Genomic DNA, 12,057 nt, shown 5'->3' on the forward strand with positions numbered 1-12,057 from the left:
CGGCCCTGTTCATTAGGCTTTTGAAGTTTCAATCAGAAAGACCTCTGAGCCATTTCCAAAGCACTTTCCCCTCCCTTGCTGTTCCTCGCTGCGATTGGTGGAAAATATGAGTCATTGGTTGCCAAACGATGTGGTCGCTCCACTCATTCGGGGATTGGTGAAGCCTCACTCTTCTATCACTTTTAATAACAGTGAATTTTGTTGTTGTTAATTTAACATGAATGTTCCAGAACATTTCTGGCCTTGCGCGAACGGCTGGAATTAGCTGGCTGACACGCTTAAGCAGAGCTGTCCGAGCTGTCTCTCTGAATTTAGGAGCATATGGCAGAAGTGCTGTAAGGGGCCCGCCAGTTAGCATGTTCTCTGCTCACTCCTGAGCAGTAGACCGGCCTTGTGCTACGTACAAGAGAAAAGTAAAATCAACTGTCTGATTTATTAGATTTATTTGTTCTGTTTCACTCCTGAACAGTAGACCGGCCTTGTGCTACGTACAAGAGAAAAGTAAAATCAACTTTCTGATTTATTAGATTTATTTGTTCTGTATTCACTCCTGAGCAGTAGACCGGCCTTGTGCTACGTACAAGAGGAAAGTAAAATCAACTTTCTGATTTATTAGATTTATTTGTTCTCTATTCACTCCTGAACAGTAGACCGGCCTTGTGCTATGTACAAGAGGAAAGTAAAATCAGCATTCTGATTCATTTGTTAATTTGTTCTCTCTCTCTCTCTTTCTCTTTGTTCTTAGGTAAGTGATCTTTGGCTTTTCGCACCATCCTAAATCTGCGCCTCGGGCCCCCCGGGGACGTCGGGACGGCGCCGTGATTGATTGTCCAGGGCTGCAGGGGGGGGGGGCGGGGGGGCGGACCGGTTAAAAATACCGCCGGCCTCCCGATCGGAGAGGAAATGAGGTGCGCGGCGGCGGCGGCGGCGTGCTACAGGAGAGGATCTGCGACGCAGTGAGCCCGTATGGATCATTTTAATGTTCCTCAACCTCCCGCTCATGAATAATTCATCACAGGTCTAAAAAAACCCAGGAAGGCCGAATGACGAACGCCCAGGAGATCTAAAAGGTGCGCGTAAAAAAAGGGGAAGTCTTTATAAAACAAAAGCGAATAATTATAAAAATGAAATGGAAATTCTGAGATTGTACTGTAGATCACAGATCTGCCGGTGGTGAAAGATTAGGTCCTTTTGGAAATGGGGGGGGGGGGGGGGGTGGTGAGTGCCTGTTGTGTACACACTGTGTGCAGTGGTCCCTGGGGCATTTCTTCCAACTTCTTCGGGTCGTCGCTCTTAAATGAAAAGGACGCCCGGACCCGAGAAGCAATCGGAGCGCCCCGTTCGGGGCTGGGCCACCTCGGGAACAGGTGAATGAATCCATCAGTCTGCGCAGACGGCTGAGGCTCAATTATGGCATTCAAAGCCAGAGCTGATTTAGGTCATTGTGATGCAGTCCTCTGTTCTCTGCTGCCTCTTACACTTTGCCCTGTGTGAGTTATGGATTTCAGAAGGAAAAGAAGAAGGCCCTGCTTCCCGCAATCTTTTTTTTTTTTCCTTCTTTGGAAAGATTTGAAAGGAACTCGGTGAAAAGGCATAGGTTTTCAATAGGTAGGTGGCATTACTTGATATTTGGCACAAGATGTCTTGCGTAGTCTGTGAAAGGGTGAAGAAAAGGAGTTAGCGTAAATCTACTTGGAGTAACTTATTTTTTGGGAATGGTTTCTAACACCCGTTAGAAGAAGAAACGGGTTTCCAGGTGTTCACAGCTCCCCCTGCTCCCCCCCCCCCCCCCCCCCCCGACATAGTCCAAACACACTCGCGCACCACAGCGGTTAGCGTTCGCTTAGTCTGTTGAAACGTTCAGAGAAACACGAGGCTCATCTGTCCCCTGTATCGAAGATAAAGGCCTGTAGCCTTGGCCCTAGCACCACGGGCCCCTAGCCTGCGCGGCGGCGTGGTTGTGCGCTTCGGCGCGCCGGCGCGCCGCTATCGTGGGCGCACGGCGGTTTGTAACGGGTGTGCGGTGCGGAAGCGCCAGGCCGTTACCGCGACAGCTCTGAAGAGCCCCGTGACTCCGCTCAGCGAGCCGGTGAGCAGCGCCCCGAAGATTGAAGTCGCAATTTCATATGGGAGAAACATGTTTCTGCCAAACAAGATCAATCAGTCACCAAACATTGTTTTCACCCCCCGCCCCCCCCCCCCCCCCCCCCCCCCCCCCCCCCCCCCGTTCCCCTTGAAGTCTGAAGAGCTGTCGGTTTGTGCATGATGAATGCCTCAGAAACTCCGAATCCGGACTCTCGCTCATCTGATGCAACTGGGTGCAATGGCGCTCCTCTCCTCCTCAGAAGCTTGCTTATTTATGTATTTATTTCTTTATTTATTTCTGTACCAAGTAGACTGCAGCCCGAGTCCTCCAGTTAGCAGGGGTGGGGGGTGGGGGCTGGGGGGAGGGAGGAATATTTAAAAACGGGCCTTCAAAGCGGCAGGCTCCGCAGAGCGACTTTGGCGAGTAGTCTGAGCGGGGCGACAGCTGGGAACGCTAACTGGCGCGTTGGGACGTCACGCGGCTGCGCTCCGGGGTGGAGGCACATTCTGAGGGGAACGCGCGGCATGATGTCACAATTATCAGCTCCTCTCTGTTGAGCTCCAGTGGAGTGAGAGGAGTGTGTCTGCGTACGCAGGGAAACGCATATAGAGCGCGGTACAGTGCAGCACGGAACAACTTGAACGTATGAGCGCGCAAGTACGCGCACGCACACACACACACACACACACACACGCGGTTAGGTGGCTTTTTGGGTTAGCCTCACATTAGACCTCCCTACAGACACACCTTTCCTGATGGTTTATTGAAGAAAAAAGCTTGGACCACATGAATGCTGTTTATCTTGTATGTCATGTTACAGTATCATTTACTGTTTTTTTATACTATTTTATTTATTTTTTTAAAGACTTGACTTTTCCCTTCCTGTTTCTCAGGTCAAATTTATCTTCCAAGACACCATTTAAAATAGGCCAGATAATAACGATGGCAAGAATTGGGTTGGCCCTTGACATTTTAAGAGCGCTAAGTCCATCCGTCAAAGGTTGTTCTAAATGGACAATGTGCACAAATTGAGTTATATTGAGCTATAACATGGAGTTATGCAAGTCATGAGCTAGTCATTCTGAAGGCGAGACTTGGTTCTGAACAACAGTACAAAAATAACAGACCGTGGTAAAAATGTTTTTTTTAATTTATTTCTGTAAGAAAAGCTATTCATCCAAAATTAATGCAGTAAAATATCGAAAATAGAAGGCCAGGATGCATGCGGACTGATTAAACCAATAAAACAACCCCTGGAAGATTGATCTCTAACTGTTTGTCTGCTCACCATTCTCTAACCTCTGCCTCTCTGCAGGTTAAAATGTGATTTGAGCAGAAAGAAGAAATGTTAACATTAATCACAATAGCTTCAGGCATTATTCATGTTAGACCACACGCTGAAATTACCGTTTCTTAGTTTTAAATTACCAGGGCCAGGTCAACCAAGGGTTTCTTAATTGTTTGCCGTCTGCTGCGTATGTGAAGTGGCAAGCCATTCTTGCCAGCATGGGATCATTAAGGCTACAAATGGAAAAGTATCGAGAGAGAGTGAGAGCTTTTTTGTCGGCATTACACTGTAGAGCACTGTAACATAGTATTTATATATTAGTGTACAAAAGCAGGAAACGGCCCCAAATTGAGGTTTATTCTGTGCTCTACAGTGCTCCCGTTTTAGGAGAATTTGCTCCTGAAAATTGATGTGTACTAACTGGAAAAATAATTTAGGTGCACATCTACTCTTTGGGATGCATTGGTGTGTTTCTGCTTGGCACTGGTCATTGTCATGTGCTCCATGGATTAAAATGTTAGTCTAGAGCCCTGTTATTTTCTTGTGGCATGTCCATTCATTTTAAGTCAAACTTCATCTGTGGATCCCATATTTTTGTGGTTCCAGCTACCTAAAATTGATGTACATAGATGTAGTTTTTGGTTAGGCTGATAACAGTAATCTGTATCTGTGCTGGTGTTGGTGGAGGAGGGAGGGTTGTCGCATAACTGTTGTGTGCTAATACACAGGTTTCATTTGAATGTTGGGAAGAAAACTGTAGCCTCATTAGCCACCGTTGTCAGACATCACAAGCGCAACATGAGGGATTTTAAAATCACACGTGCCTGCTTGTGTTGGGATGAAATCAAGCCTGCTTTCAGACAGGGTGCAAAAGCACACTAAAATGAATCTTGTTACAGAATATTCCTCCAAAATAATTGCGTCTATAAACTATAATATTTATGAAATATAATCAGATGGTTGAAGAATAGGTGTTTTGCGGGCTCGGATTTATAAACCTGTACAAAAAGAAGCAAGCGATCCATATTACTCGTATTGTACAGATTTCAAATAGATACAGCCCATCAGTGACAAAATGTTTTTGCATTTGTAATATAAAAATATTTACGGAATTGTGTAAAATCAGGAATGGTGTAAAAGTGGGAATGGGTCGTTATAAAAATATAAAAACAACCTGGCAGGATATCAAATTATGTTTATAAAAATGGTTGTGTAATACCTTGTATTGATATGTAACAGCATTAATATTATTACGCGCTACCTCATGGAATAAAGTCTCACTGTGAGGCCCACATCATTCACTCATACAGTAAGCTGTCCTAATGGCTGAACTGCTAAACACAGGCATTTATTAAGAACTTCACGTGTAGGCTTGTGTTTCTCCTGGCTACTCTGTTCTTAGAGTACACTCCGCTGCTATGAGCTGCCGGACATCAGCAGTACAGGCAAGTAGTGTCAGGAATATCTGTGCGGGTAAAAAAACACTTTGGTTAAGAGAGTTAAGCTTTTTAGTTTGGAAAATGGCTAATGATAAGTTTACTTCACGCCATCTAGAAATATAGAAAATGTTTGGCTTTTTCATTGCTACGCAAGGAAGCTTTCTACATTTTAGATAGAAGGGAAATGTTAGCTTTATCTGTTAGATTTATTCCTTGGCTTCTTTTTTGTTCTGTCTCACACAATTCACAATATGCAATCATGCGATGGTTATCATGAGCAGCAAGTAACACTGGGTAAAGAATCAATTCATTTTACAAACACTTAAAGTAATCTGCTGCTGCAGGTGGCTAGATCTGAAAATTATAGCCATTCAGCTGATATTAAAAGGATGATGTTGAGCACACAATGCAAGTTCTCTCATGGGTTCTGTTGCATTGACTCAGCAGTGTTCAAGTAATTAAATTACAGGTTAATTATATAGCCCCAAACAATATTTCAACATCTTTCGAGTAACCGACCTGCTAGACCACGGCTTACCTATACTGTATTGATAAAGACTTAAAGAAAACCTGTTTAATATTATTGGCTGATGGAAGCACATCAAAACCAATGTGTGTTCATTCAGCCTTTATTGTGACCACTTATAAGATATTCCAAAAGAAATGATACACTATTGTGTTCTTGCATAAGAGTAAGAATACAACAGTGGCATTAACCAATGGGAACTTGGTACAAACAGGAAAATAACTGATGATATTTGAAACTCTACACACAATACAGGCTTTCACCAATGGGGACATATAAACACTTTCATCATGATATGAGTGAGGACTCTACTTGTCTTCACCTCAGTATGAGCCAAACTCTCAAGACAGTTGGGACTTGTTGTAGTTACACACATTCCATGTCACACTCGTCAGTCACACACGTGGATATATTTCTACTGTTCCTGTAACACACACCTAAGATATTTTTCTGTGGGGTCTTGGATTACATTACATTACTGGCATTTAGCAGACACTGTTGTCTGGAGTGACATGTAATGAGAAGACAAGTTAATAAATTGGGGTTGAGAGAAACCGTGACCTTAAGGTGGGCAGTGAATTCTCAGAAACCGCTAATGAGAACCTAGATTCGACTGTAAACTAATTAAGACTTTCAGAGAAAAATACAAGAAAATAACAAAACTCAATTAGTAGGTGTGTATCTGGTATCAGTGTACTCTTCACATCAGGTGCTTCCTAGCCAAGTACAGTATAATAATATTGTAATGCAGTAAAGGTATATTAATGGAGTTTACAGTTATCATACTAGTGTGCAATAGAGATATAACGATGCCGCTGTACTGTGAAGTTATTATAATACTGATGTTGTAGTATGTGGGTATACTATCTTTTTAGTGCTGTGCCAGTACAATAATCCTGTAGACCAGGGCTGTCGAATCCTGTTTCTTTAGATCTGCCGTCCTGTAGGTTTTCATTTCAGCCCAAATTTGGCACACCTGACTCTACTCATTAGCAGCCCAGTGAGATCTTTAGCTACTGAATGAGGTGTGCTTTAAGGTTGGAGTGAAAACGTGCAGGATGGTAGATCTCCAGGAACAGGGTTGGGCAGTCCTGTTGTAGATTAATATAGGTATCCCACTAATGTATTACAGAGCATAGCACAGTATTGCATGGCACAACACACATACACACAATTAATATACGTATAGCCTAGTAGTAATGTATTACAGAGTAGCACAATACTGCATAGCACACACACACTCTCTCTCACGCACACATGCACACAGTGGCACACTGTACTGCATACTGACCACTTGGTTAAAAGCCAGTGGCCTTTCTAAAAGCCATGTTTTGTGTTTTTAAAAGCCCCAGGAAATCTTCCCCCTGTGGGCTGCCCTCTGTCGCAGATCTTCAGATAAACCCAATCTTAGGCCTTCCTGGGGCACTGTCGTGCACGAAATCTGGGTAACACACTGCCGCCAGACTTACCCACCGCCGCACCTTCAGCTCCAGTGGCTCCTGTGTAAGGACCGTCAAAGTCATTGATCCGGAGAGTCGCAGGGAGAAGGCCGAAGTGGAGTGCCAGCACCGCTTTGTGTTTATTTACCTCCCGTCCACTCCTCCTGCCATTGTTACCTCTTTAGATTATTTGTTAAGGTCGGCATGAAATCGCAAGATGATGGAACCAGTTTCTGTGTCAGCTACACAGAGGCATTTTCAGCGCGGCTAGTTATTTAAGGCCTGTCATAGCGTGGCGGCACATGAACGGTGGGACATGGCGCTCTTTTTTCCGCACACATAAAATGCGTCTCGGGCTTTTGTGCTGGAGCGGCTTGTCTAAGAACGACTCCCTCCTTAAAGGGCTTTGTTCCTTGCATTGATTTGTCTCTCCTGAAAAAAGAGATCAGACTGAGGCATGTCAATTTCTTTTTTTGATTCTGTACATTCTTAATGGCCTTACAGTAATGAGGAAGGTTTTTCTATAGGTCAAAATACAATTTCAAATGTTTTTTTTTTCTCCTGCTATGTTTTCTATGATTAAGTCTAGCCATTTTGCTGCAGTTTTGACAAAAGCTTTCTTCAACTAAAATTGAGATTTTTTTTAATGCACAAGATAGTTAATGGCTCCATAAGGCATTTGGTTCCCATACTTTTCTGCAAAATTCAGCAAATATGCTTTATTATATTTTACCATTCACCCTGTCACAACAGCATTTTGCTTGTACATTTAAAGGCATATTTGCTCTAAAAGCCAGTAGGACCCATGCTGCTAAGATTCTAAGCCGCAGTTTTGTAAGATTTGGTAAAATGACTTAACAGTATTTCATTTTATTATATGAGCATAAGCAGACAAAAAAAAAACCAAATGTGATGTATGCTTATGTACTCTTTTTCACAGACGGCTGCATAACACCCGTGCGGTAATGTAAGCAAAACGCGTACAGTAAATTAAAATAGCGCTTTGAAAGGGTGCTCGAGTGCCATTAGCACAGACAATTTGCCGCAAAAATGGGTTTGTGTTTTGTCTTGATGCATCTCATGTGCTCCGATTGTTATTCGGAATCTTTTCAAAGCCTTTCGTTGCTTCCTTTCACATAGAAAAAAGAAAAGAAAACGCTTGCTCTGTGAATCTCTAAAGTCTTGTTGTCTCAAATGTGTATGTGGTGTATTTTTCAGTGATTTGAAGGTGAGCCTTCGTGAACCCCGTATGGACTGAGCTGCAGTGACCGTCCTGATTAGGGATGCAAATTTTGTGCGGCTCTTTTAATCAATCGTCAGCACCCGTTAATCGATTAATAATGATTAACTGATAAGCTTAAGATCTGCCATATGGCCCATAATAAGAATGACTCAAAATAGGCCTACCAATTAATGATTTGCATATATCAGAGCGGTTTTAAGACATGCAAAAACAATAACTGAAATAGGATTTGCGCAGTGTATTAAGACTATAACGGCACGATACGAACATATATACACAGACTGAGAAATGTGCGCCAGAGAGGAGGGTCCGCTGACATTTTTATTGCAGAATGGCTGAACTACCACTGCGATGGTGACAAAAGATATTGATTAATGCTGCTTATTAATGCTTAACTTTGTAACAAACCAATGAACCGCTTTAGTTATTCTTTTCTTTTTGTCTATCTGATGATTGTAGCCGCTAACATGGTATTATAATAAACGTTGATTCTTTAGTGTTCTTTTTATCTTATATTTTAGATTCTTCAAAGTAGCCACCCTTCGCCTTGATGACAGCCGCGTGCACACTCACGCAGATACCATCCGCTCACCTTCTCCGCGTCTCACAACGACACGGCGGGAAATCTCCAAAAAGTTACTGGCGGGAAATGTCAAAAATCTCAAATTTGGACTTATCAGACCAAAGGACAGATTTCCCCTGGTCTGATACCTACTGCTTGTGTTTCCCGGCCTAAGAAAGCCTCTTCTTCTTGTTAGTCTCCTTCAGTGGAGGTTTCTTCGCGGCAGTTCGACCATGAAGGCCTGAATCACGCGGTCTCCGCTGAACATCTGATGTTGATGCGTCTGCTTGAACTCCTTGAAGCATTTATCTGGGCTTTGATCTGGGGTGCAGTTAATTGGCCATTTCTGTGGCTGGTTACTAATAAACTTATGCTCTGCAGCAGGGGTAACTCCTGGTCTGCCTTTCCTGTGGCGGTCCACATGAGAGCCGGTTTCATCATCATAACACTTGATGGTTTTTGTGACCGCACTTGAGGAAACATTCAACGTTCTTGAAATTTTCTTGACCTCCTGACTGACCTTAATTATTTAAAGTAATGATGTACTCTCATTTCTCTTTGCTAAATTGAACAATTCCTACAATATTATGGACTACTACAACCAGAAATAATGGCCTTTTAACAAATGGGGCTATTTAGACCAATCCTACCTACAATGCAACTGAACTGGCTTAAACGCATTAACGATGAAAGAAATTCCGCAAATGTACTTTCAACAGGGCACACGGTAATTGGGATGGTATAATGATTGTGGTTCAGAATTTTCCAACTCAAAATTTTGCTAATGTTCTGAACTACTTGTTGGGTGTGGGGGCATTTATACTTTTTGTTTTGGAACAAAATTCATGCGTAGGCACCGACATAGGCATCCCATTAGGAAGCAAATTTCAAGCATTTAGATCAAAATGTCTAAGATTATGTAAAACATACATACAGTCAGGTGTGTCAGCTTTTGACTGGTACTGTGTGTGTGTGGGCGTGTGGTTGTGCGTGCGCGTATGTGTGCATATATATATATGTGTGTGTGTGTGTGTGTGTATTTCACAAAGCTTAAAACCCCCACACCTTTGTGCATACGCTACATTAAGCAGCTGCAAATAATTTAGCAATCATCCTGGATGTGACTGACGTGAGCAGAATCGGTAGCTTGCAGCTTCTTCTTTAGCCTAGCGTTCCTGTCACGTATTAGGCCTACATTCTGAACTTCCGGTCGCTTCGAGTTTTAATTCTGAGTGAGACACACCGAGTGTGTGTGCCTAGGAGAAAAACAGCACGGATATAGACTGTTGAGTTTTGAATTATCGGACAGTGTAGCGGCCTTCTGATTTGGAAAGAGATTTCATATATTCACTAATATGTGTTATATATTATTTGAAGTATGAATATGCAGTCTGTGGATGTAAACCGCTGGTGTCAGCGCCGCGTCTGCGCTGAGCCGCCGGCGTTGACCTGCGCCTGGGTTACGCTCGCGTGCTTATTGTCCCTGCGCTCTGTGACTAGCGTACCGCGCTGATGAGCCGGCCCTGTCGCTATGGTTTCTGAGTTATGAGGGGAGCGGGGGTATGGGGGGCGGGGATCGCACGGCCGATTTCCCGCCCCTCTGACCGGGGGCAGGACGCTTGTATGCTGCCATACTGGAATAGCGCTGAAGGCGGAGGCATTGAGCACGGTTCAGCTTCTGGAAAGATAATACGGTCCAGCTCACCAGTGCATGCAGTACAGTGGCCGCCATCTGGGAGTTGGGTGGAGAAAAAAAAAATCTGTTTCATACTTTTAGCTAGTGTGGCTTGCCGTCACACTGCTCTGTGTGTGTGTGTGTGTGTGTGTGTGTGTGTGTGTGTGTGTGTGTGTGTGTGTGTGTGTGTGTGCGTGTGTGTGTGTGTGCGTGTGTGTGTGCGTGTGCGTGTGTGCGCGTGTGGGTGGCAATGTTCAATTCAACAATCTTTTATGCAGATTTTGATAATCATATCCCAAGAGTCTCATCATTTAAATTAGCCAAGTAAACGAGCACAATAGAATTAGGGTCAATTAAATCAAGGAGTCGCTGTGTTTTCTTTTTTTTCCCTCGTTTGCCATTTTTTGAAGTTATAAAATGGGTCTTGAGAGGAGAAGTACTTCCGTGCGGTTTTTTTCTCCTCTGCTGCAAGCTGTCTCTTTGGCCGCTAATTGTTTTCGAGCTCTTGTGGAAGGTGGACTCACGAGCGGAGTGAGGTCAAACTGTGTGACGGGGATGATGGGGGGTGGGGGGACGGGAGCCAGCCATATTGCACACGCCCCCATCTATAGCCTTTGCAGTTGGTGGCACATTCCAGGAAATGGGAATCTTGGTCACCCCTGCCGTTCCTGCCACCTGTGAAATAAGACCAGGGCGTCAGGGTGCGCATTGCCATTCTGCGGACTGTGAATGCATTACAGCTTCTCAGAATAGATTTACCTCTCTCTCTATCGGTCTCTCGCCCTCTCTCTCGGTTTAATACGAACGGATATTCATTGTGCTGTTATATCAGATGCATCCCAGAGCTGGGAAAGTTATGTCCTAAAGCCAGTATCGCGCAGGCGCTTTGAAAAAGGGACGCCGTTTGCTGGATGCGTGTAAATTCCTCCACAGAAAGGGGCCCGCAACAGCTGGTTACAATTATCGCCTTGTTATTGCAGTTTATTGTTGCTGTTGGCTCTTAAAACTCACTCTGACACTTTTAAGCGCTCCTGCATAAAAATCCCTACTTTGGCTGGCAATGCGTTGATTTTTATCACGCTGTGTTTAGCGAGCCTTCGAAAGAGGATTTATTTATGACCTGGTCCACCTTGAAAGAACGCGTGGGACTTTAAAGTAACGGAGAACATTGAACACTCTCCATTGTAACACTACACGTGTTCTGTTGATGGCTTGGAACTGCGGCATGATCAATGTGCAGATTTTATTTAAATTTTTGTTGCAATAAGCTTGTGCCATGTTCTTTTCCAGCTCTGGGTGTTTGTAAGACACTTGTGAGTTGAGGTAGTGAAATGTGCCAGCATGTGTGGGGCATGTGGTAAAGGGTTTTTTTTTAAGCAAACCCAACCGTTTTCTAATATCACAAGTGGAAGTGGTGACTGAAGCATCTTTGGACATTAAGCTTTAAAAGCAAAAGCACAGACCTTAAAGGGAAACGCACTCCAAATCGAGCAACTTTGCAAATTCCAAAAACGCATCCAAATGAGCTAAAGCAAACGCAATGAAGGAACGTGCTGGAAGAGAAGACGCATGCTGCAAAATACAGATGTAAAATGGAAACGTGCCTCAGGTTCCAGGAATGATACAAACTCAGAAACACATACGAAGACGAAAAGTGCAACACAGGAGAATCACTGCAAAACCAGTTACAACAGCAGTCATCTATCAACTGGTTTTGCAGCGATTCTCCTCTGCTGCATTTGTTTTTGTTTTTGTATGCGTTTTTGAATTTGCGTGAATCCTGAGCTGGCAGAACGTTT

General features: G+C 43.7%; 1 protein-coding gene across 1 annotated transcript in view; it reads left to right on the forward strand.

Annotated features, from left to right (window-relative positions):
• The window catches only part of cadm1a (cell adhesion molecule 1a), a 266,838-nt gene that overhangs the window by 63,117 nt on the left and 191,664 nt on the right, over positions 1-12,057 (forward strand).

The sequence above is a fragment of the Anguilla anguilla genome, chromosome 9 (assembly GCF_013347855.1).
Source record: "Anguilla anguilla isolate fAngAng1 chromosome 9, fAngAng1.pri, whole genome shotgun sequence".
NCBI lineage: Eukaryota > Metazoa > Chordata > Actinopteri > Anguilliformes > Anguillidae > Anguilla > Anguilla anguilla.